Source organism: Gallus gallus, chromosome 5 (assembly GCF_016699485.2).
Source record: "Gallus gallus isolate bGalGal1 chromosome 5, bGalGal1.mat.broiler.GRCg7b, whole genome shotgun sequence".
Taxonomy (NCBI): domain Eukaryota; kingdom Metazoa; phylum Chordata; class Aves; order Galliformes; family Phasianidae; genus Gallus; species Gallus gallus.
The window spans coordinates 16,870,234-16,896,813 of record NC_052536.1 but is presented as its reverse complement, the minus strand read 5'-3'; the positions used below and the strand labels follow the sequence as shown (position 1 = coordinate 16,896,813).

The 26,580-nt window shown below is 39.4% G+C and overlaps 1 long non-coding RNA gene across 3 annotated transcripts in view; it reads right to left on the bottom strand.

The window, feature by feature from the left end:
* Positions 1 to 26,580, bottom strand: part of LOC121110951 — a 238,051-nt gene that overhangs the window by 146,637 nt on the left and 64,834 nt on the right. The window contains exons 1-2 of one of the 3 annotated variants that reach the window (XR_006939449.1): positions 20,897 to 21,012; positions 15,307 to 15,415 (exon numbers count right to left, since the gene is read on the bottom strand). The exons of the other annotated variants lie outside the window; for them this stretch is intronic. This is a non-coding gene — a long non-coding RNA (uncharacterized LOC121110951). Of the gene's footprint in view, positions 1 to 15,306; positions 15,416 to 20,896; positions 21,013 to 26,580 lie in introns of those variants that run through there. 3 annotated transcript variants of the gene reach the window in all.

Here is a 26,580-nt window from a genome sequence, read left to right as displayed (position 1 = left end):
TGAAAAAATAAAAAAAACAACAACAACACAAAAACCAAAAACACACTTATCCGAAAGTCCTCAGTCTAATTCAGAGCCTGATCTGAAACCCACTGAAGTCAATGGAAAGACTCCCTGGAGGCAGGATGAGAGAGAGAACTAACCACACATGACAGATGTTAGTCATGTTGCTTAACTCACTACTGGGAAAAACTCAGATACTACAGCAGAAAAGAGAGTATGAAATGTGATCTGGACTAGGAAGCAATACAATGGAAAAGGTTCTCAATTTACACTCAGAGTTGGATGGGAGACTAAAGGGAGAGTAGGCCTCCCAGAAATGTGGTGGGCTTTTGTAAAGAAAGAGATGCTGATTACTTCTCAGCTAAAGAACCTACCAGTTTGAAAATATGCAAACTGGATCAGTATAAGTACTATATTGGGAGCTTTCTGAGGAAGAAAATCTGTTTATTCAAGTGAATTAGGAACATTAATCTTTCCACAGACTTGGTCCAATGCCAGTGGTGTAAGAGATCTGTATCATTCAGGTGCAGTGTACCCATGAGATGTAAAACAATGATCTTTCTGATCAGTAAAGGTCTAAGGACATTTTGGGCAAAGAAAGACTTGTTAAGAGCACAATATAACTCATCTAACTACATTCTATGCTTTCTTGTGTGTACCTCAAGCATCATATGCCAACTTCTACATAATAGAAAGCCACCGCATTACTAACAAAGACAAATACATTTCAGTAATAGCTCACTACAGTTACGTGCTAGCTCAGTGCTGAAAAATATTCTTTTAAATACCTGAACACTTTAATTTCCCAAAGATTAAAACTATGTCACCTATTTCATTGCTGAAATAATAGCACCTCTGCAATGATCCATTATCATTAAATTAGTACAGCATTAGAAAACTGATATGCTATCATGACAGTCCCAAACACTGGGAGAAAAATGCAACTCTAAAATTCTACAATGGTATATCAAGAAAGCTATCTTTAAGCAGTCCTATATCAAACAAAGTACATTCTGCTGACAGGTATCTAAACTGGCAACAACAGTATTCAAAAATGAGCTAACAATGAAAAGAAAACTCGCATGAACTAAGGAGGAATGATGTGGATTAGCAGAGGAAGCACAGGGATCAACCAAAATCCAGGAAGCTGAGATGAGTTGGTGTGCAGTGATAACCAGCTGCCCCCACGACAACTGAAAGAACTCATCCTGACCCTGCAAATCCCAGAGCAAAGGCCTTGCTAGCAAAAGCCTCTCACAGCCAGGTTTGTTAGCTCAGCCCTTGCCCTTCACTGACAGAGCTATATGTCTGTCACACTGAGCTCTGTACTAGCTCAGGCATCACCAACCACCACTTCAGTGTTGTGCCTGGTATAGGCAGACTTCCAGTCAGGGAAGTGTCCTTACTGAGCAAGAAGAGCACAGCCAAATGTCTAGGTTACAGTCTCAGGTCTCTGCTACGGGCTGGCTCACGGGCCTAGCTCCCAGCTGCTTTACTCTGGTGCCTTAAAGCAACATTATGAGAGACCAAAGCAGTTTTATAGCCATTTCAAATGTGCACTAGAAAGCACACAGATCCTGATATTACCTTTTTAGCAGCTAGGACAGGTAAGAGGCACTTGAGCAGCAGGATTTAAACCAGGCATGTCAAACCCATGGCCTACCGGCTACACCACCCTGACTGAAAGAGACTTTCCTCACGCCCACAGCCAAAATCTCCCGCCTTTTGGTTGAAGCGAATTCCTACATGTATGTGGCCCAAGACAATTTCTATTCACTAAATGCTGCCCATTTAGTGGAACACCCATAATTTAATCTGAAAGGGTTGCTACAGGAAACAGCTGATTCTGGTAATTGAAAAGTGTATTTTTAGTGTAACTCTGTTTAAAACTTTGTGAACTAACTGATTTTGATTAACCTGTTTAGCTACGTTTTTTTTTGCTAGAGCATGCAATTTTTAAACTCACGTGACTTAAAATCAAGTTTTTAATGTCTTATATTTCTTATTTTGCAAGCATTTAAGTTGCACATCATACTAGTTTTCACCTTCAGTTTGCCCACGTTTCAAATTATTGATGTTATATTTCACAGGAAGAAAATCATGTATGGCATTCAGAGTTTTATGTGAAGACTAATTAAGTCAATAAAAAAAAGTCTAATCCTCTCAGTGGATTTTCATCATGTCTTTTATACCCGATAAAAGATTTTGAGAGTCCTTGATTTTCTGCTCCTCTCTTTGCAGACTTCATCAGGTCACTTCAATGTTCTTTTACACTAACCTGTCGCAGGTGCATGTAAAGGAGTGTTTTTTAAAGGTTTTAGCTAATTGATAGAACAATATTCAACAATGGATTCAAATACAAGAAGTGACAGTGCAAATAAGATACTGAGAAAAGCAGCAAAAATGTTACTAGAGATGTTACTACCATTAGAAGTCTAATGTGCCAAAACAGCACCTTTCCGAGGCAACTTGAATGATATCTAGTCCTCAGAATTATAGGTTTATGCATTCACTCTATGTACTTCCACAAAAGTTAATGGTGAATGAACAGGCACAAATAAAGTATGTCACAACCAAATGGAAACACAAGCAAAGGCTTTTTTTTTTTTTAAAAAAAAAAAAAGAAGTTCATGAAAGTTTGGTATTTTTCATTGTATCCTGTTTGTTCTGGGTTCCCTCTAGAAGGAGCAGTGCCAAGACGCTATGAGAAAGGCTGTTCTTGTTCTATTTGCAGCCCAGCTAGAAGCAGGAAGTACTATAAATCTAGCAAGAAAGTCTGTTCTGCCAGCAGGACTGATTCTGAAGTTAACCCAAGTTGTGTCATAACCTTCAACAAGGATCTAGTCAGACTGAATCATCGCATTTATAGAAATGAGCTTATAGAAAGAGCTTCAGAATGCTTTGGAGAAAGATCAGGGAAGTATCTGAGCACTGGATCACTCCTTCAGGCTGATCACGGGTCCTCAGGTCAGATTCACCACTCTATGTACAGAACAGAGACACGGTCAAGTACCAGTGAAACTGAAATCTAATTTCTGATCAGTCTGAAGGAGTCAGAGGCAAAGCACCAGGGACTTCAGGGAAAAATAACAGAAGTGGAGTACAGTTTGACTCAGGTCTGAGTTTCCCTTCCTGGAAAATATTTTTAGGATAGGTTTTTAGGGTTTTCTTGTTTTTTTTTTTTTTTAATTTTATTACATCTATCTGAATTTAGAGATAATTATGCATTATGTGACTTTCGTAACCTGCATTAATATGTGCTTTGAACCTTGCGGAATTGTAGAATTGCTCTCCATTTTGTAGCTTGTTCCATATATGTTGGCCCACCTGGGATTAAATTGAAGAGCAATCAAGTCCTTAGTGGTGGAAGAAAAATTTGTTTCCAGAAATGTGTGCGCTCATTTTGGACAATCGTGCCTGATTCTCGTAGATTTGTTTTTATTACATGTATTAACTGTAGTCTCTTTGCCTTGCTACGCATACATGTTTGGAAGCATATTCTCAGTCATTGCATTGAAAATTTCCAGTATGTTAACACTTGAGGAACATTTCAAGTATCATTTACACCCTTTTGAGTTCAGATTATACATGATTGAAAGAAAATCAATGTAGAAAATCAATGCAGCTTTTGGCTGAAAATGAACATGAGGTCAGAGTGGCAGGACCTCAGGGTAGAAATAAGCAGCAAATTGTTTATCTGCCCTTGAAAACGTCATCAAAACCCTATTAAGGAAAAACTCTAGTAACCTTTCTGTATCTACGTATATTCAGAAAACAATCCTTTCCACCTCTACTTCTAAATAATAACAGAAAATAGAGAAATAATCATATAACAAATGACACGTGGTTGGATGTCACCCAAACTGTAAAAGATTCAGACTCAAGCAGCTACTCTACTAGTAATTTTCTTCCCAACTCTCCCTCTCTTTCAGAGATACAAAAGCTATTCTTCTATTGCAAGATTTCTTCTGCATAAAACATCAGAATTGATACATTTCCACAACTCAATCAAATAGCACTGGACTTAATGTCATTACCTCACACTATTTCTGGTCAGATCTAATCATAGGGAATTTCAGTGTATAATCTAGACCCATTTATGCTACCTTGAGGTATAACAATGAAACTTCTCAGCCCATAAATAGTTACCAATATTTACTGTGACAAATGTATTTGTAGAAAGCTGAGCAACCTACATGCTTCCTAAGCTATGGCTATATTATAAACTAAATAGGATCAGGACACGGGTTCAAGGCCAGTCTATGGTTCATTCACACTGGTGTTAGCCTACTTACAAAAAACAGTTCTGGCTCTTACAAAGTAGTGTTCTCTCAGATTTACTTAAGTGAGCTCTGAATTATAGCTAAGATCAGCAGCTGTTCCCCCCAGGCCTCATAGCCAAGGCACCTGGGCTTCTGATGAGGGGAAAGAGGTGAGTTTAGCCACACAATTGCAAGTCATGCCATGTTCTTTGATGTCCAGGCTAAAGAATGGAGACATTACGCTATGGATGAAACCTTCATATAGTCTAAGTTGAGTATAAAAAGACATGTTTCACTATCTCTCCATTTTCTGGTCTCTTCTCTCATAAATGTTTATGGAACTTCTGGAATGACTCCGGAAGATCCCAGCTTGAAGATGACTAGAGGTAGCCCATCTTCATATGGAAAAATGAATCACCAAGTATTCCAGTCTAAATGGTGAGAACGGGGGAATATTTTTGGAGTTCTGAGATTCAGCTTTGGATGTACAAGCAATGCATTGTCTTTCCCTAACATCTTATATCTAAGAGTCCAAAGCATTTTTAAACACTGCAGCCAGAGAACACCTCTGTGACAAGGTTCAGAGAATGCCGTTATTCCTATTTGACAGAGATGAAAATTGGGTCACAACTAGTGCAATACTTTTCCAAGACATTTTAGCACATAAACGACATTTCTGAAAACAGGATGCGTGAGTCACAAATCCTAGACTCCTGTTTAACTGAGTAATGAAAGGAGACACTGAATTTTTTATAACAGGTTGGTGCCGCAGAAGGACATGTACTTTCAAAAGCTACCTGAGCTAGGGGTGACTGGAACTGGCATGTCCATGCAGCACATCACAGTACCAGAGAGTTAGCCCTGTTCTGATAGTGTGATACAGCTGCAGCAGCACACCTGGGTCATAAACTCAACCTCTCAACACTAGACAGCAGGGGGCTGAAAAGTTTGATACTTCAGCACACAAGGTCACCAGGCCAAAGTCTTTTTATGGATTTAGCCCTCAAAACAGGATTTAATAGCATGCAGTAAATAAGGCCTTGGGCCACACATGGAACAATGAAGATAAAACAAACTACTGAATAGTTGCTCATTAAGAGTGCTCTGAACATCCTGTGCAGAGAGGTAGAGGGCTCTGCGGAAAAAATAGTATGTGATCAGATAATTAAAAAATGAATCATAATGAATTACACAGGCAACCTTAATTAGGGCATTTCCTAGCTTTTCTATGCCTTACTTTATGACAGCAAAACATTATTTCAATGTCATTTTTGTGCACGCAGTATAGAGCTAAGTTAAGACAGTTATGCACTTAAAGGCCACAGCAATACTTCTGTGGCAAAATTAACTCCACATTAGGTTTGCTTTAGACGTCTTTAGAAGTCATTTGGTTCTTTTCTCATCCACATCAGTTTTGCATAGCTTAAACCCTGCTGCCTTTAAAAACAATTGCTTTGATTACTCAAGAGCAAGAGCAGATTCAAAGCCTGTGTCTTTAAGAACTGTTAGAAGGAAAAGACAGAACAGCAGAAATACTAGTTGTACAACTCCACTCTTACAGCTACATCAGCTTATAACCATACCAGATTCCAGTGCATCCGTGGGAAAGTATTTATTTTACCTGTAGGTATAATTGCAAGCAATAAAAACAGTTCAAGCCTTGCCAGAAAGGGTGTGAATTTCTAAAAAGAAGGAAAAACTCTGAATTCCAATACCTGAGCAAACAAGTTAGTATAAAAGAAAAAAAAAGTAAATGAAACAGCATTGCCAAAACAATGAGGTTATGTTTTGCCAGCAGCTGGATTGCACTTTCCCTTATAAATGCTGCAAAAAAAAAAATTCTGATTTCTGAGCACAGTTTCTACTGAATCCAATCATTTTGTTTATCAAGCTCAAAGGATGCATACAGGGAAAAATATTTAGGAGCAGAAGCTGATAAAACCAAAATACACCCCCCCTCCTCTTTTCTCTTGGAAGCCACTTCACCAGTTTGGCTATGAGGAAACCTACCTATGTCTTGCCAGCTTAAGAATACTGATTCCCTGAAACCAGCTGCAGGGATGAGGTAGGAACAGAGAATGAGGCTCCTCAAAAAACACCCTTAGTTGAGAACATATTCTGCAATCTTTCAGTGTACTTTTCCAGGTAAAAGCTACAGTTTGTTGTCTGACATCAGGGACAGAAGTGCTGGAAGTGCTGCTTGTCTTAAGCCAGATTGTGAGAACTGAATTTGATTGCAGTCTTATCCTTTGTCATTCTCAGGTTGTCATGTCATGTAAAGTTTCACAAAATGAATGAGGAATTCAACTCATTTGGCTTGTCACTGAATGTACATGAATACATTTAAAGAAAAATCTAGCCAGACAAAGATTGGCAAGTTCTTTCATTTCCTTGTGTACCGCAATACTAGCCTTCCTGACAATTCTCATTTCCAGCCCTGAGTGAAACCAGAACACGCATGAAAAGAAAACAAGGTGGGAGAACAAAGTTAATCAACTTCAGCAGCCCTTTCAGAAACCTATTTTATAGGATGGCTTAGGACACATGTTGGCTCAACTAAGCATGTTTGGCATCATCATGAATTAAAGGGAACTAGAATACCTAAGAGTTTTACTAATTTCCACCTGCCAAATGTTCAGCCTACAACCTTCCAGAGATACCTTCTTGATCAGGCCTGTACACCTCTATATTCACCCTCTGCTTTCCTCTAGCTTCTCAGCTGGGCTCAGGTTTTCCCATGAAGTAAGCTTCTGCTTCTCAATTTCATACAACACTCTAAATCTCTTCTGTCACTGGATGTAACCTAGTCCACAGCTATTTCTCAGCTCTACTTAGAAGGCTTTTTAGACAATATTGGAAATCCCAGAGATACTGACTCTCTCCTGCTGTGTCTCTGCAGTCTTGCATATGCACCTGCTTCTTTCTGCTGTGCACCTAGACAAATGCTAAGTTCCTCTTTCATGCCAGTTAGCTCCTTAAATACGAAGGCAGAAAATTGTGCTGTTTTAGTCCAGAAGGTCTGGCAATGGTGAAACTTGTAATGGCAGCAACAATAATGTCTGGCCAAAAAGCTCCTTTCATGAGAATTGGCAGAGCTGGTGATATCTGAAAGTTATCATGCAGCAGCCGCTCTACAAAATTATTCATATAAGAAAAAAACAGCTGAACCTTAAAAATGAGATGCATTTGTGCTTGGCAACACTGTTTTTCTGATTGTTTTCTAATGGCAAAAAGTAAACAAGATGGCTGCTGCAGCGCAAAGGAGACAACTGGAACTGAAGGCCAAAACAAAAAACCTATAGACAACATCACAATAAAGACAATTTCCATGCAAACTGCAACTTTTGAATTTCAGGCCTTTCAGCTGTCTATCTGCTTAAAAGCTTTTTATTCAGCAAACAATTTACTTTGTAACAAACCTAGTCTTAGAAAATTTCTGCCCTAAATATGCTTCTTTCACAGAATCAGAAATTAGCTGATGACTTAATAGTAACACATACTAGTAAGCATTATAATAAGAAAGTATTTTATGTACTTGTCTTGCATTCTAGAAAAGACAGGCATGTAAGACTTGCACTGTTCTTGTAGCACGTACATCACAGATCAAAATTTTGCTTGTAAGACTCCCAAATGGCAGTAGGCTAAAGAAACCCAAAACTAGCAACCAAAACCGGTGGTTAGTATTTGTGATAAAAACAACTAAGTCAAAGTTATCTTGGAAACTGAGACTTATGCACCTACAGAGAAAGTCTGAGAAGTTTAGAGGCATGAGTAGCAGACCAGAACGTGAGTAATTGCCAATACAGAAAGTCCATGATTCTTTCCAGCGTATTTGGTAACGTACTGCCACAGAAAAAGTCAGGTAGAAGCAAAGGTGATGGAGTCATTTTCAAAATACTAGTTCAAGGAGAGGGAATGCCAACGTCAGCCGAATTGTTTCAAAAGTCCTGTTCCAATCACACCTAATGTCATTAATTGTGCATATGTGACTAGCAAGATGATCTGGAAGAAGTCTGGAAATATCAGCACTCAACTGGACTTTGGAAGACCAACCAACTAAGAAAACACATCAAGGTCTCAGATGCTGAGGGTTAAAACATGTTGGCAAAAGCTTAACTATAACAACAAGGTATGTAAGGACTACAGAATAGCCATCTGGTTCAGCATCCTGTCTTCAACAATGGCCATAGGCAGACCTTATGTGTAAGTTAAGAACAGGGACAAATATATATGATACTTTGAGTACTTTTCCCGTCTGTAATTATTTTAAGCTCAAGTATTTCCTGATCCTGGTGTGGTCACTGAGGAACATTCAATAGAGCTGTCTTTTCCAGGTACTTGCCCTATCTTGCCTTTCTCCTCTTAAAGTCACGGAGACTTTTTTCCATTCAAAGCATTTACTGCTGATAGAAGTCTACATTTGTTTGTTTTGAACATGATTACTGCTAACTTGATGGTCCCTAGTCCCAGTAATGTAAGAACTGGTGACCAGTAACCAAGATACCACTTATGATTTGTAGACTTCTGTCAGATCCTACCTTACTCATTTATTCTCTGAAGAATTCCAGGCAGTTCTGTTGCTTCTTACTCAGAACTTTGATCATTCCTGCTGTATTTTTCTGGGTCTTTTCTATTTATTTATATTTTCTTCTTTCACACATGGTATTCAAGTTTTGGATGAAATACAGATTTGCAGAATGAGGTAGTGGCAACTGATCAACACTCCAGGGCAACAGCCCACACTGTTTGTTTGGGACAAGAAGGGACAAGGAACCATTGAAACTGTAGAAGAAAGAGAAGAGTACAATTCTCACTGTAATATTGGCCATAAAATTATCTTCTCATACTGCAACAATCTGAATCTCAGATCAGCAACAGCCTGAACATTATCAGGCAATATTACAAAACACATTTTGAAACTTTGTTGAACAAAACCAATCAAATCATTGATGCTGCTGATCCTTTCAAAAGTTTAATCTCCCCAGAGTTGTCACATTACATAACAATACATTACAAAAGGGGCCATTTATCTGCTGATGCTCTGCAGTGACACTGCTCACACTTTTCTCTTGCCTAGAAACTTGAGAAACTAACTGGAGTGACAATATAAGAACAGCTATACCTACCGTGCTTATAAAATAAATGTGGTTATCTGGGTTTGAAGTCAGTTTACATGTTTATGCATAGTCTTAACACCACAACACACAAAAACATCTAATATTTGGATTTTCCATTGACCTTCCTCACTTCTTGACTACAAATTTGCTTTTTGCTTGAGCCTTTTGGGATTCAGGTATCATGGCCTGACATACTTATCAACAGCAAACACAAAGATCTTGGCAACCAGAGTTAAGAACGTCAAAGGCTTTTTATGCACATGAAAGCATCCCCCTAAAGAGTCCATACTCCTATAAGCTTTCTGCAGAATGGTTGCCTATAATTATTTTTCTCATCTTTCAGTGCATTTACATTACAGGGATACAACAATTGGCACATATGAACAGCAGATTGTCTGTGTTTTTGATTAGTGTCGCAGCAACACATCCTTTGTTTTTCAATCCTTTGCTAAATGAAACATCTTCCTCAGAGACAAATCTCCACAATGATTAATCGTGAAACTTCCCATATGGGTACTGATATCCCACATGCTTTAAATGAGGCTGGGTGGGAAAACCTCTGCTCCGCTCATTTCTCAACCCAGCAAACTGCTGGAAAGTACCCACAGGTTCATTCCCGTATAGTTATAACCTCACTGCAGAATTGGTTGAGACCAAGTTAACTGGAGAAGCTTTCACTGGTATAGTACTAACCGTTCAGTGGTGCGATTTTCGAATTTAGATGTTTCCATTCTGACAAAAACCTGAAATGTGGTTATACTTGCACAGAACCGTTTTTTGCTGAAGTACTTTTCACTTTTGGACCTGATGTAAGGTATACTGTTTGAAGTGCTTTTTGATGGTAGAAGTTGCACTTTGATTATAAGAGCTCAATATATGACAGCAAGCTCTGGCTGCGCTGTGTGTGAACCCATTCAGAATTCTGTGAAGTCCTGCAGTGTTAAATCTGTCTGTGATACAACCAAACCACATTTGCTTTTATATCTTGCATGCATATTTTTGCCACACACTCTGAAGGGCTAATCTTCAGTACAGTCATAATGTTCCATAATGCAATATATTGAGCAAAACACACTAGCCAAAAACAGCTCTAAAATAAATAGCCACAACTTGATTGACGTAATAGAGGTCTATTTGCTTATACTATTGCTAGCTTAGCCATCTCCACTTAGTTAACTTCAACTTAGTAAGTGTATTAAGAGTCCAATATCCATTATCTAAATGGAAAGAGAAGCAATCTATTTCTATCTGCACTCATAAATTAAAACACTAGAAATACAACACAGTATTTCCCTGGTTTGTAACTGCAACTCAGCAAAAGGTATAGGTTTGGTTTTGACTCAATTTTTATTTATCCCACACATATTTACTGTCCCACACCATTAAAATCAATTATTGATAACAAACTGCCTAGTCAGTCAGTGACTCACAACATTTCTTACCTCTTCTGACCTACTGCAATGGTTTTATTGTTGTTCCACAGCGGGCCCTCACAGCATATGATAAAGCCATCAGGTTTAAGCTTCAGCAGGCATAGTTAGGTACCTTGCACCCTTTACAGAGGCCCCTTGAGATAAAGCTAGCTTCAGGGGTAGCTTCTTTTGCTATTGTTCTCTGCCTTTTGGGAAAAGTATCAATGAACCAAGGTCTAGCTATCTGTTGGGCACTTAGATGCAAATATGGCTAAAAGGGATCCATGCCTTAACGACTCACCAGATCTATGGATAAATAGCTTATGCTGTAATGGCATCGGCTCTTGTTGGGACATATCAGTCATGGCTCCCTTAACGAACAAAATGTACTAGTTTCCAGCAAGGTATCAGTAGTAGTAAGAAACAGAAATTTTAAAGACTGTTTTTTCTCTGTCACAGTGCACTGTCTATCCAAAAAGCTCCATTAGATGGGGAAATTGACAGCTAAGATGGTTTCAGTCAAAACTTTGAAGAATCAGCCCCTGCAGTTGTTCACCTATGAAGATGACAAAAGGCTCCTGACAGCACATAACAGCATTACTCTACAGAACATCATAGGACATATTAAGACCTGTAATGAACTTCTCAGTACTAGATGACAGCAAATGGATAATTGGGTTAAAATTTCTCAGACGAACATGACTGTTTTTGAATGGAGATCTTTGCAAGCAGAAACAGTGATTTTTGCATATTCAGTTTTCATATAAAGATAAAAGCAGGTACAAAATGGGCCGCTAAGATTTTGTGGCATTGATGAAGACATTCTATTTTACCTTTAATAGCCTTTATAAACACTAGCTTCTGTTTATTTTTTGAAAATATGATCAGATTTCTGCCTAGTTTGTGGGCTAGATATTAAGTGACATGGATGTAATTCAAGAGACACTCTTCTGACATCATTGGAAGGTTTCTCAATTCATTATGTTAACTGAGAGGATGAAACAAAGCATCATCTAGGGTATTTGGTGGCTTGATAGATTTTCTGAACAGAAGCAGCAGCCAAATCTCCACCTAAGCTATGTCTAAGAATAGTTCAGTGGACCACAGTCCTTTGTGCAGCTTTCTTCATTGGGCCTGAGCTAATGGTGCTTTACTATGAATAAATCCTATTCAGACAGACAAGAAAGTATGAAAATTTAATTAAACCCAAAAATCTAAGACTTAGTGCTACTCTGCCATAAGTTAGTGCACTGCAGATGCTGAGACAAATTTATCACTTTCCCTTTGCCCATGTTTGAACAGCTCCCCCCAGTCTCCCCGCTGGATTCCAGCTCTGCACATCAAGTTTCTCTCTAGCTGTGCAGAGGTAACTGCTTCTGGCAGACAAAGCTCTACCTAACACACAAAATAAAATCACCACCAAGCACTGTAGTCTGAACACAGCTTTCACCTAGAAAGAAAGCCTTTTATCTTAATTATTTTGCCCTGTTTCTCTCTACTACTGCTTACAGACTATCTGAAGAACTTAAAACTTTTGTAAGTCATTAAGTGAACAATTTTTCTGCATTACTGCATTTACTGAGATATCTGAAGAGTCTCAAGATAGCCACCTTCTCATTTTTGGATTTTCCAAATTACAGTGGAAAACATGAGATAATTTTGACAGAGAAGCTAACATCCTGAAACTGAAACTTAGTAAGTATTGAAAGAAAATTCCTAGCGTGGTGGTCAATTAGATCCCCAGCTGCAACTGCTGTTAGGGTGTCTGACAGATTTTTTTATCATGGCATTCTGAACTATGGCATGATTGCTGCTTCTTTTGCTATCCAAATCCTGACTCACCTGTATTCTGAGAGCATTAGGTACCTAACCTAGATCTGCAAAGGGCGAAGTACTGAAAGACCCCCCGTAGATCAGAAGGGATCACAATAAACCTTCATCTTGATCTACTACATACAGAAAGCTATGGAACATAACCCACTAATTTTTAGACTAGAAAGGATTGTTTTTTGTATAAGAAAATCTTATACAGCCTTATGCCAACAAAAACCATCATATTATTATTTGTTAATGCTACCGATCATCTAACGGAAGGCAGCTTTGCATGTCCCTACCAACCAAAATTCAGTAAACTTTATTTCTTTCAAAAACAACAACTTAAATCTGATGTTACTGGAGTACTGGGCCTAAGGAGAGATATGCAATTACTAGTAGCACCACGCCAATTGAGAGCAGGGCAGTGGATTTGGCAGCCATTGGGGAACTATCATTTTCCATGCCACCAGAACAGACAAGACCACCAAAGAAGTGTAGATAAACATGGTAGGAAGCTGAGAACTGCATTGGAAAGTAGGACTGAGCTTTGTATCTAATTGTTCCATGTAAGATGTTGTTTAGGAATAACAAGACACAGTTATGCACAGAAAGTACACATTTCAAAGGTTGCAGACAGAGTCTAAACTCTTTCATCTACTGGGAAAGAAGACACCAAAATTCATTCAATGCACAGAGATATACCATAGATCGTAATAAACTAAGCACAGATTTAGATATAACACTAGCTTTAGATCTCATTGTAAGATATATGGTTTTATGCAACCTTACATTTTCAGTTGCTTACTTTTTGATGTGCTCTTTTGTTGAACTGTCATTGTAACATGCACTATAAGATATGCTTCAGCCCAATTTTGGGCAGGAGGCTTTCTTACTCCCTGCCCCCTTCTTTGCTCTCCAGTTTCTCTCTGCCATTCATGTGTTTACTCTGATGTCCCTTGTGTTTCTTTCTGACGTTGCTATTCTGAATGGTTAGCCTCACTATTATGAACAGAGTGCTGTGATAACCTTTTGTATTTTAATAGAATTAAAATAGATTTCAACAAAAATCTTACCAGTGTATGTAGCTGAAGTAAATATATTCCATCTCCCAACAGTATAAATTTAAAAGTATGGGCTGACAGCTCAGTCAAGCAACTGAGAAAACCATGTGCCTTGTCAAACAAGCTCAGTCCTTCTGGTAGAATAACACTAGCCTGCTCACAATTACCCTAAATATACAGCTTAATCTGCTGCAAGTCTTGGGATAGAAGAAAAAACTGGTCTTTGAGCTTTGTAACAGTAACAAATGATAAGGATGAGCTTCAGAATAACTTCATTTTGTCCAGATAATTACATACGGCCCCCTTCACAGCAAGTCCTACCTTATTCTGGAAAAGAAAATTGTAGGCTGCTGGCTGTAATTTAAAGGAGAACAGAACACCACATTCTAGAAGCATCACACAACACTTTGCTGGAAAGACAGAAACAGTATCAATCACACCATTTTGAATACCACTGTCTCTTCCCTTTGATGTACAACTGAAATCAGAAGAAACAGAGAGACCGAAGAAAGAGAGGCTGTTAATGTGCTGGATTTTGTAAGTTTTTCCATTATCTACATCTAAGGTTCTGTTTTCAAAAGTCTATTCCAAACAGAAGAGAGGGTTTTACTGTAGAACAGGGGTGTCCATACATGGAATGCTCTTCCTGTTCTTTAAGTTCACTCTCCTATTCTTAAGGTAATTTGTGAGAGTTGCCAAGTCCCTTAACACATAGTACTTTCCTAAATGAAAATAAAGCAATAACCCAAAACCACCCCGCAGACCCACCTGGCTTTGCTCCTGAATTCCTGGAAGATATTTTCATGTTGCACTCAGCAATTATAACTAGGTTTCCTGACCAGTATAACATCTTGCACACATGCAAAAGGTAATTTTGAGGAGAGTGGTGGAAGCTAATGGCCTACACCTCACAGGAAACAGAGAAGTTGCATACCCCCTTCAGAGACTACATCTATCTTTCGTGAAAATCTGCAAGGATTGCAAAACCTGAGACCATCCTTACAGCATATAGTATTTACAGAGTCTTCATTAATTTTATCTCAGAGTTACTAGATTAACAAATCGCTCAGGTGGTCAGCACAGATTAAACATATTAAAAACAGGTATGGTTTGGGAGAAGGATGTATAAAAGAGATCGCTATCCTGGGGAATTTCTGGTTGAAAGAAGACAAAGAACAGTGCTAAGAACTGGAACCACTGAATTAATGTAAGAATTCAGTTAAACCCAAGAAATATTAAGTATGCCATCCTGGGAAAGGCATCATGCACGAACAGGAGGCCATCAGCTTTGGAGAACCTCACAATTTTCACTGCTTGAACATCTGCCATCTGGAAGTAATTGTACAGCAAATGCTACCTATCCCCTGGCAGGTTGCTAGCACACCATTGTTTCTGACCCTCACCACTGTCTCTAAAAGTAAATGGGCATTACTCTTCCCCCAACTCCTTGTTCTCACACACCATATTTTTATTTTTTTTTTCCATAAGAATCATCAATAAAATAATAGCAATAGCGGGAACAAACATCAACAAATGTAAGGTAAGGAAAGGATTTACTGCTCATGTCATTAATCCTTTTACTAATAAACCATAACTGCAAATTCAGTTACTCTTAATAGCAAAATTAGGTTCTTACCTGTTACTTTTTGCCATTCACATGACCTTTAGTCATTTGGAACTGGAATTGACTTGTGTGGGTGTAGTCTGGTATGAGAATTGAAGGCTCTCATAATTCTCAAACACACCTACATTGATGTAAGAGCTGCTTAGTGTTTCAATGGAAAAAAAGAAAAGATAAGTAAATCTTGATAATGTAAATAGTGTTCAAGCTCTAGAGATCATTTCCTGAATAAGTGGAGCAAACCAGGCTTTGGGTGGGAGGGAAGACTTAAAACAGATTTCTTATCAGTATTTCATAAAGCAACAGAAAAATATGGGCAGATTGATGAAATTTCTAATTGAATATGAACTGGAGATGCTGATCTGATACATATATTGATGAGATTATCAGTTATGTAATGATCTGTGACAGTCTTTGGAGTTGATCACAAAAACAATCAAATAGTTCTTGCTCAAGATTTGAGGAAAACTGGGTGATGGTGTTGTTATCCCATATATTCCATTGATATTCTTCTCACGAACATTCTCAGAAGTCTTTATATTTCTGCTCACCCCCAGCAGTACAGAATTTTTCATTTGTCAACAGATTAGTTGGTTTGATTAGTTTAAGCTCTCCTTTGTGAGGCTTGCTTGCTATCAAATGTAAGAACACGGTCATCATGCTGATGAGGAAAAAGCCTCCCAGGCAAATCGCAGTTAGCACCCAACCTCTGCAGCATTCCTTCACCCAAATGATTTCCCCAATACAAGGGACAGTTTAATACATGCCTTTAATCCAGGCTCAGAACAGCTTTTATATGCATTTGTTATATAGTGCGTCCCAGAGATAACAGTGTGACAGGATGCTCTTCTGATGCATAGAACAATGCAGTGAACCTTACTAATTTTCCCCATACAAAAAAAGCTTTTCCCCATAAACTTTTGAGGTTTTCAGTGAAATCTGGAGAAGAAAAAAGTTGGTCCAAAACCACAGCTCGGTCTAAATCATGTTTTCCTTCTGCTCCTGAATAAGGAGCTTTGGATCCTTACCCACACAGAAACTTAAAACTGTCAGAAAACAAAAATAAAAATGTTACTCTTCCTTCAAGTGCCAGCATGCAATAAAAGAGGCAGTGAGCTTTGGAGATGAGAGATGGTGATGATGGTCTTCACCTGAGCTGCCATCTATTCAGCAGGTGGTAGAGAGATTCAGCTCCCTTCTCTCTATGAGGGCTTGAACCCACACTTCCCACTTAAATGCCCTTAGATAGATGAACTACTTTCAAAGATCTAGGATAGCACAAATCAGAATATCACTGAGAGGTTCAAGCTCCTGATCTGAATTTCAGAACTCACACCACCCTCTCACTAATCATTCCTCTCACTAATCATTCCTTCTACAGGCACTTCTGCAGTCTGTCCATCTGGGAGCAACAGGTAACTTTCCAAAACTGAAGCCATGGAACAGGAAAGCATCCAAATTAACTCTTTCTTCTACAAGATGGTATCTTACTTCTATGTTTCATTGTGAATGCTCCACAGGTGTGAACATTTGTGTGAAGTCCTGAGAGAAGTGCTTTACCGGCAGTGGGCAAGTCAGCCTGACATTGTTACCAGAGGATCAGAGGAAGAATCAAATTATGATTCAAGATATGAGCATATGAGTAAGTTATCCCAAGGGTGTGAATTTATTTACAGGTTGGCTCCTTAGCAGCAAGGTAACGCCCAGACCCGTGCAGTCACGGCTGTGGATGCCCCTGTGGGGTGCTGCAGAAGGGGAGCAGCAGTGCCTGCTCGGCCTCTCAGCACTCAGTCAGTTTGCACTCTGGGCAGAGGCCAGGCCCACCAGCAAGGGTTACAAACTCACAACCCTCTTCTTAGAGAGATTTTATTTTCCTAACACATCGACTTGTTTTCCTTCAGCTAGTCCTCCAGCCTTGCAAAGAGCCCTTAGAACAAAGCAGGTTAGGTCAAAGTAAAGGGAACAAATCATAATTTAGACATGCAAATAACCCAGCCAGCTAAATTTCATTTTCAAAATGTTGGCAACTGAAATGGACAGTCTGTAGGAACTTTTCAGTCCAACAAAGCAACGAGCGTTGCCAGCAAGAAGAAGCATGCACTGTACCTCACGCTATCTCACTTAGATACTCATCATCCCATATTTCCTTTACAGTCAATGGGGAGAGGTAGCTTTTCCCCAGGTTCACATCAGAGCACTTCATTCACTTCATGAACTAGCTGAAAGATCACCTCTTCTCATCCATATTTTTGAAAACTATACCTTTTAAAATTATTATTCTAATTTTAAACCTAAACCTCTTAAAAATGCATAGCAAATCACCCTCACCTTCCTCGCGCACAAGCAAAATGCGCCTTTTTTTATTTACACTTAGTTTATCCTCTTTAATGAGCATCCGCTTTACCACCTGAACATCCAGTAACAAACCTGTAAAGCATTCAAGCCTTTCTACTTGGCCAATACAAAGACTTCAACTCTCCTTAACCTTGAGGAGGAATCTGTCAAAATGCAGCATGCAAGAAGCAAACACCAGTTATCAGCAGCAATTAGATATTTCTGGAATGCAGCCCTAGTTTTCCATATTAACATACTAATCCCAAGGAGCAGTATATTTTCTATAGAGCGGATGAGAACCTACGCAATCTGTATGAAATGAGAAATGTGTTTACAAGTCAGCGTTAGCTACAACTCCTGCTACAGACTCTGGGTCTGGATGAAAGAATCTTAATAGAAAAGAGAGTACACAGAAGTTTACTCTCAGAGACTTGGGTTTAGATTGCTGCTCTAAAACAAGGAAAAATAAATGTGATCATCTCCATCCTACTCAGCACAAGTTATTTATCATCACCGATCCATCAAAAACTTCATGCAGCAGCCAGCACTCATCTGGCAGGGAAAGCCTCAGTCTAGAGTAACTGGAGACTCGCCTGTCAGCAAGAGAGGCACGTACAGCGCCTATGTTACACAAGTATGGCTTATTTTTTAGAGCATCAATATTACTGATGGTATTTACATAACTCTGAGCGTATAATAATAATATAATATATATTATAAGTTGATATGGTTAAAATTGAGTTGGCTGGAAAACTGAGAGATTTTTTTTTTTTTTTATTAGAGAAAATAAGAGTACTTTTTTTTTTTTTTTTCCCCTCAGAATGAAACGCTGACATTTCGGATGCTGCAGAGCTACTCCTGCTGGGCAGCACGCCAGCAGAATCCCTTGGCGTGGGCTCTGGGAGAGGACTTCACCCTGGCCTGGGGAGATGGCGCAAGAGGTTGGGAATCACCTTGTCAGGATGACACCTCCTCGGGAGTCTCGCCCCAGGAGACGATACACAGGAGAGCTTTTAACTCCTGCAGCGGCTGAATGCAGGGAGTGCAACACTTCCTTTTGTCAGAACCCTCAACTAAATTATAAAGCGTGTTTCCGTTTGAAAGAACCCCTTTTTACAAAGCTTGACAAAAGAAATAGTTCCAACAAAATTAAATAAATAAATTGCTGCTCGGTTTAATCTCTTGCACTTCTAACATCATCGCATGGAAACAAAGAGCAATGGTAACTACTTGGCAGCGCGGTGCCATTTCAGCCCTGCCACTGGTGCTGCAAACTTAAATCGATAGGAGAAACGCTTTTAGAAACCAATGGCTGAATACTTCCCCGAGATTTTTTCCTCGGCCTTATCTTAAAAAGGGTAACGTATGACTGGCAATGCTAAGAAAAGAATTCTTGTTATTGTCCTCAGGCTAGGCACAGTTCTGGCAGCTACAAAACAAATTTTGCCAAACCATAAACTTCGGTAACTATAAGCAACAGACATCATCTCCACTGAACACCACAGCGTTGCTTTGCAAGTTTGTTAACAAGCAAGCATTTTCAGTTAACTTTTCAGTAGCCTTGCTATTTCTGGTGGTTCAGGCTTAGAAGAAGTGAAAGGGAGTTCAGTTATACCAAAGCAGGAAAAAACAATCTGACTTCATCTGCTGGTGACTGCTGTTTTGTCAAATGTATATAGCCAAAGAGCCATAGAAAAGCTGGAAATTACTGTTTTCACCTTCTTTGCTTGGATAACTATCAAACATTTTTTATTTTTAGCATCAAAGTAGCTGAAAGGGTATTGTTAGAAAGAATGGCCTCTCTCCTCCCTTGGCTCATGCAATAAACTTCAGGGAGGGGGCTCAACTTCAGAGACTGTTCTGAAAAAAGTGCTTTTTCATTCCAAATCCAGCTCAGCAAACTTGAAGTGTTTCTTCTGTTTCACAAAGCTTGAGGTCCTATTTCATTGTATAATATGTTTATATATATATATATATATATGTGTGTGTGTGTGTGTGTGTGTTTCAGTTCCTGTAGATGTAATCAGAGGAGGACAGTGATAGTATCTTCTAGGAACTTAATGACCACTCTGAGTCAGACCAAAGCTGTAAGTAGCCCCATATCCTGTCCCCAGCAGTTTGCCACTTCTTAGCCAAAGAGTATAAAAACTATGGCGCATAGGAAGAATTCTTTTTCCCCCTGGTTTTCTCTCTCAATTTCTGGAAATAAACAATGCAGGAACTTCCTGAATCAGATGCCTCCCCGGATTACTGTGCTTAAGAGCTTATCTCATGCCGTTATATGACTGATAAGCAAGGCTTTAATTGCTGCTTACTTGCTGTTCCTTGGTCCTGCTTTCCCCACCACCTCTCTGGCTTGTTTCTTGAATCATGTATTGGGTATCTGATGCAATAAAATAACATACCTCAGAGATACCAATCTTTGATGAGCAGATCAACAGCGCAATTGTTAAAAAGTTATTTGCAGAAGCCATTACAAGTGATTTATTAATTTGTAACGCTGACTAGAAATTATAAATGCACACACTTCTTAAGGCACTGAATGGGGAAACTAGAGACTAGAGTCCACGACCTCAAAATTAGGAACCAAAACTAAGCCATTTAGTCTCCACATGCACACTTTACATAACCTGACAGAATTTTATGCTCAGAATAAATTCTGGGGCCTGATAGCAGTGGAATATAACAACTCAGGCTGCTGTGTCCTGAAGTCACGGGATGACTGAACAGTCTACTTCTAGTACTCCCAGTACCGCCAGTGCCTCTGGACAGCCTTATTCATAAGCTCTTAGGGGACTCCTCCGCCTTTTTATTTTTATTTCTTTAACAGCAGGATATAACGGCAGCATATATATATGCTAAAGTATTCTGTATGCTCAAATCTTGAGCTTCCATCAGTCCTCCAACTAAAAGAAGGAAGGTGATAGTGCCTACTGTCAGATGCGTTTCCATGTTGTACATTTTTCTGTCCACAACCAATCTCATAAAATAAAGAATATAATCCATCCTCAGGCTAGTTTCATAAATGCCAAAGAACAGAAAATCTTACAAGCAGAAGACTCAATAATACTGAACATTGCTAACCTTCAGAAGGTACAAGCATTAATTAATAAATCTCAGTGGCTGAAAATGAGCCCGGATAAAACTGATGATTTTGGCAGATATTCTCCAAAGAGAAATTTAGCTTAATTTTTTTTTCCCTCTCCTTTTAGCAGTCCTGCTCCCTCCTATCCTTGGAGCATTTTGCATTCCCACTCTGTCAGTGGCATACCTTTAGGCAGAAGCACATTTCCTGATGTGCCTGACGGCTGCATGCAGCTGAATCCTGCCTGCGGTGACAGCTACGCACCCAGCGATCTCCTGGGTATGACCTATCTGGACCCCACTGTGAACCAAAGGGAAACCAACAATAAACCTCTTCCAGTTTGCACAGTTGTACTTTAAAGTTTAGAAACTTCTGCAATTCCAAACTCACATTTCTCTGGAAGTGAAAATACAAACAACGATCTGGCCTCATTTCTTCAATTTCAGCAGGTCACTCTTAAAATGTTACAAACAGGATCAACATTACTCATATGAGAAATTTTAAAGTAAAACTTAGAAAATGCTTTCCTTTAATGCTCAAATCTGCAGCAAATATAAACCATTGTAAGCGAAACCTAATTTGCTAACATGCAGCGTTAATTTGATTACTCTGGATAAAGGTCTTAGTGGGACCAATTGGCATTTGCTGCAGTGTGAAACTAGAGGGATAATTTGCTAAGAGAAAAGTGTAAGCTCTCCTTGGCACCCTGAAATGTGTTCAGTTGGTTTTGTGCTTTTGCATTTGAGTGAGTACTCCAGCACAAATTGGGCACAATTAGCAGCACGTTTAAAAAAATACAACTCAGTTCTGGTGCTAATTTGTCCTTGCAATAACACCAATTTCCCCTGTATTTACACTCTGTAAGCGTACAGAGGCTAACACAGAGGAAAGCTTTGGACAATTCTCATTTGTATAGCTCAGAGCAAATAATTCTTTGTGCCTCGTGTGAAATGAGTCGAATATCTCAGCCCACTTTCCAGAGAACATGTGTCTACATCACAAAATCTGCCACCACAAGTTGGCACTAATTGGCAGTCTTAGCAAAGTGGCAAAGGAATGAATGGCCCCTGGATACCGAACTAACATTTTTCCCCTACAGGTGGTCTTTTCAAGTCGGAATTGAGACGAACATTGTTTAGGCAAGGTGAAGTTTGTACTGCTGGTACATGTTTTGTTGATTCATAGGAGATTTCAGTGTACAGTGAGCATTTTCATGAGCATTACGTTCACACTATTAAAAAAATAAACAAAAACCTTAAATTGTAGTAAAAAAAAAAACCAACACAACAAAAAAACAAAACAAATTCCAGCTGTCCGTATTTTTCCCCCCACTTCTCCCCCGATAAATGCTTAGCATGTTCAAAGGCACAACCAAATCCTTTCAGTCCTCCTTAGCATATATTGACGAAACAGCTCCCTTAGACCTGATATCAAACCAAAAATTAGGATACCAGCTGCTTTTATCAGGAACCCGCCTGTATAGTGCCTCACTTGTGGCACTTTCTAGGACTTATCCAAAAAACTCTGGTATCAGTAGGAAAAGTGCTAAACACTCCAGCGAGATTTAGAAGTCCTTTGGCTAGAGGGGGTTTTAAGGGGTTCAATCTGCTTAGCATTGTCACAGAAATAAAGAAATATCAGAGATGCTTTCATTATGAAGTATAATTACATTTATAAAGAAAAGAAACTGGATACTAAATAGGTTCTTTGGAATGACTGAAAATTAAATCCAGATAAAGCAAAACCAGAAATGAGTTCTATGTCCCCCTCCCCCCACCCCTTATTTTTTTTTTTTAGCAATAGCAATCAACCAATTAAACCAACTTCCCAAGGGAGCACAGAAGTCCCAGTATGTTGCCATCTTCAGATCAAGACAGGATACCTCTCCAAAAGATGCGAATTCATTCTTCTCAAGGATTGACTGAAATGTATTTGTTACATGAACTCAGATGACATCGTTTCATTTTCTCTCCTGCAATTATATTATGCACTTTTAGACAAGTTTTTAAAAATCACGTTTGTTGTACAGCAGGATGAGTTGATTGGCTTCTGTCATATTCCTTTCTGAAACTTCACACTACTACTTGCTTTTATTTTCTGATTGGAACTTCTCTGCCTTTTCAGAGGCTTGTAAATATGAGGGAACGCTGAACATCAAAGGTAAATGGTCTGCGTAGTGAACTCTAAAGTGGGATAGACTTTCACCAAACCCAGAAGGAGCACTCACTGATCATGGGAAGGCTGGATTCATTCTTTTCTGATTCCGTCCCTCTGAACATGACAGGTAAGTATCACTAATAACTGGTTGCAGGTTTCAGCCAGCGAAAGCGTACTTGTCAGGAACCGGACTGAAACCGTCTATCTCATTTCACATAGGCTGGCATGTGGCAGATGCATGTAATTTTTTTAAACTGCTTCCAATGCAGAGATAGGTATGAGCCCAAACTCTCATTTTGCATTGACGACAAAGAGAAACAGGTCTCTTCTGTTTACCTGGGAGGGGATCTTCTCCTGCCACTAAGCACATAAGGCATCCTGAGCTCTGCCAGTCCTCCCTCATTCATTCATTCACTCATTCATTCATCCACAATTTCATTCATTCAAACTGAGCAAGAATCAGGATTAGCAATCTCCAAGTTACAGCAGATAAAATCCTTTATGGTGCTGGCTCTGAAGCAAGCTGTCTGAACTGTGTCCCTCAGTTGTCACATCTTGGTCTCTACTTGTTAGTTTATCGACTCAAAGAGTCACATACACCAGTTTTGCTTATACACCCTTCAGAGTAGTTTAAGATTAAAAGCCAAAGGAGGAGTTATCAGACTTTTATAAACTGAAAAAGAAGAAAAGAAAAAAGAAAGGTATTTCAGGGCTTCTCTTGATTAGGCTCTCAGGTTATACGGAGAGGGTTTTAAGCTCTGTAGCTTTTTTACAGAATGTAAAAGGATACTTCTTTATGAAGATAAGTAGACAATACAAGATCACTGAGGGATGCATTTGCCATCACCAGAAATCGTGCCAGATAAACTTCAACCTGTAAGTCTTGTTTATAGTCTCACTCCATTTCAGTATACAAGCTAAGTAGGAAAAGTGGAAGAAAACATAAAAACACAGACCATAAAAAACCTGCTCTGAGGCCTTCACAATCTCTGTTCTAGGATGCCTGGTCAGCCTGTTAAACCAAGTCAGTTACGGCACATTCACATCTTGATGGCACGGTCTCACGAGAGATCTGCTGTTGAAGCCTTGTACCCTCTGCCACGGAACCTAGTCTGGTGAACGTTAGCTGTGATTTCTGTATGCACTGGAGGAAACTGGCACTGGTGACACAGGTGAAAAATGCAGCACAGCGTGCACCAGTGTTGTTGTAAGAACTACTGCCAGAGCTTCAGCAACCATTGCTTTCACTGAGAATGCAATGTAAAGCCAAAATATAATTCTCTAACCTATTAATGAAACTAAAAGAGTGTACTGTTCTTTGACGCTTCCCACAATTTATATGACCGTTCCCATATTCTTAGCGTCTCACTCCTTTTAATTCAACGTTCTCTCTGTCCCCTAGGTACAGAAATGGAAGAATCCCCTACAGAAAGAAGATAGTTATCCTGATGAAACAATGCAGCACTTGGCACACTCACCTTTTGCACCATGCTTTGAAGAAGCACAGAGCTGCATTTTGCAAGTGCTAAGTATTTCTGTTATTGTTGCTCTTGGGCCAAATTCCCAAGCAGCCCTGTTTGGCAGTTAATTCAACTACTGAGACTCTAACCCCTGGTTGTCCTCAGGCTGCTCTGAAAGCAGCATTCAGGGGAGAAACCAAAACAAATAGCATACTGGAGAAAGAAGAGAGTCTAGGAATGGAGTGGGAGCTTCAACCAACTGAAGTTGGTGAGGTTTGGCTTTGTGGCGTTGCAGGATTCTTCCATCTGCTAACCAAGCACCAACTTCTCCTACTTGCCAAATTAATTTCTCTCGTTTTTTGATGTTTAATTCCAAACAGCTTTGCAGAACAGCTACTGAATGAATGTTATGTTTTGTAACAAGTCAGTCCAGTCTGCACTCTTCCCTTTCCCCTAGGGCCTACCTGTCTTCTAAACAAGCCAGATATTAGACATGGTAGCGGGCTCTGTTGACAGAGGTGAGTGCTGAAATTAGAGCTTTGCTTACTGCTGCCTCTTAATTTTGTTTTACAGCATTTGGAAAAAAATCACTAAATGCATTTGGATTGCAGGTCAGAGCAGTTGGCAGTATTTCTTTATTTCTGTCCTGCAGGGAGAGCTGGCTGAAACTCACAGTATGAATGGGCAACCAAGTTCCATCTGCTGCTTCCACTGATTTGCCTCAAACTATTTAGAAAGAAGCTCAGCCTCTGGAGCCCATATTTTACAGCATGGCAGGAAGGTTGCCGACAGCTTGTTTGTTAAAACAAATGTGGAAATTTCTCATTTAACCAAAAACAAAATAAGAAAACTAGAGCCAGATTTTAAGATGAAAGACGATACCTGTTGTCCCAGTTGTGACTGAGATAAAGAAGGAGGGAAGAAGATGGTAAGAGCTAGAAAGAAAGAAGCTGCAGAGCCCTCACTCATTTCACATCTAAGACCTAGGAGTTGAGTGCGTTGATGATGAAGCATGATAAATCAAAGCTAATACCACCAGCTAGATAGTTCAAATCTGTGCACTAAGTTCTATGCAGTAATGGAGTGGAAGTCTGTTATCTTTCCACAGAAGAGCGCTCAGTTTGAGCAGCTAATTGTTCTAAAAACTAAGAGGGTACTGAACACTCTTCCACACAAAAGCAAATATGTGTAGAGTTAAAATGTATCTGACTTAAAGCACGATGGCAATGACATCAGGTAGAAGGAAACTGTATGAGGGAATAGTACAGACAGAAGGCCACATAGACAGTTGATACAGGCAAATTAAGGGGAAAAAAAAAAAAAGGAATGAAACTTCAGAGAAGAGAAAGTGTCCATCTTCAGCATTTACTCAGGCTGCTGCTGCACTGAGGGTCAGCTTGCTACAAACTTTGTCCAGATGGTTGAAATAAATATTTTACAAGTGGCATACTTTACACGATGCTTACATTTAACTGAGTCTCTGAGCGTTGCAGCCTTTTGGAGACTTAGATACAGGGACATCTACTTTGCGGATACCAAGGAAGCATAATAGCAAACTATTCGGCCTTGCCAAGATGCTGGCAATTTTGCTCAGGAGAAGGATTCTTTGGGAATCTCAGCAGGAAAAATGCTGACACGTAACCCATTAGGCAGCAGACTTTCTGCACTCTGCTGATGACACAGATACTAAATTCCACCTTGTTTCTGCTTCCTTCAGGCACCCAAGACTTCTTTGCAGGCTGGGGCCTCAGCTCTTAATTGGGCTACAAGCCAAAAAGGTTCTGTGAAATGCAGAATTTTTTGGTTTCTTTTTCTTTTGGAGAGCGAGGTTCCTACGCTCTGATGTGTTAGGCACTTTGGCAGTGCTGAGATCCGGGCACTGCAATAATGTTTAATCCCATTACTAATGCTTATTTTAGAATCTGCTTGTCATTAAAGACACGATAGTGATCTTAATTATTGTCTCCAACATGTATTTGCCTGAAATAATTATTATACTTCATTCCTATAGAGACAATGAGATAAAACTCTAATTTCATTTTATTGGCCCTTCTATCCATCAAGAAATGAGTTTCTTGTGAGAGCTTTGAAGTAGTCCCCTTCACGGATTAAACCCCTTGAAAGTACAAGAACAGAGGGCGGGGTGTGGGGGAATTGAAATAATTTACATCCCAGCAGACATGTAATGGGAATCAACAATGCAACTAGACCTACATGATGGTTGAGAGGAAAACGTTGAGACATGCTATTCAG